The sequence below is a fragment of the Penaeus monodon genome, chromosome 24 (assembly GCF_015228065.2).
Source record: "Penaeus monodon isolate SGIC_2016 chromosome 24, NSTDA_Pmon_1, whole genome shotgun sequence".
NCBI classification, from domain to species: domain Eukaryota; kingdom Metazoa; phylum Arthropoda; class Malacostraca; order Decapoda; family Penaeidae; genus Penaeus; species Penaeus monodon.
Window position 1 is genome coordinate 7,208,575 of NC_051409.1, and position 392 is coordinate 7,208,966.

Consider the following 392-nt stretch of genomic DNA (forward strand, 5'->3'; position numbering starts at 1 on the left):
AGATATTTCAGATATTGCTTTGCTTTTTGTATCTTTTGTGTTTCTCCTTTTTTCAAATCAGATTGCTTTTGTATTGCGATTCATTCAATTTACAAAGTTAAGGGAAAAAAGGAATATCCAGCTGGAGACCTGAAACCTTATATATTTTTAAACTCATAATTATTGCATTTTGAGTATCTGTAAAAGAATATATGGAAATTTCTTGATTAGAACTTGAGGTATCATTTTGAAATTGTAGTTTTGGCAGTGAAAGTAAGTGCTATATTTGTGCTTATTTAGAATGCTTTATTTCAAGTTTATTTCATTTCCTGGAAGCCTACATTTGTTCATACAATATTTAGTGTGAATAATTATAATTTTTTTTATTATTGTGTAGGAATGATAAGTGAATG

The 392-nt window shown here is 27.0% G+C and overlaps 1 protein-coding gene across 3 annotated transcripts in view; it reads left to right on the top strand.

Moving 5' to 3' along the window:
- Positions 1-392, top strand: part of LOC119588537 (FGGY carbohydrate kinase domain-containing protein-like) — a 12,575-nt gene that overhangs the window by 9,122 nt on the left and 3,061 nt on the right. The gene's annotated exons all lie outside the window — the stretch shown is intronic.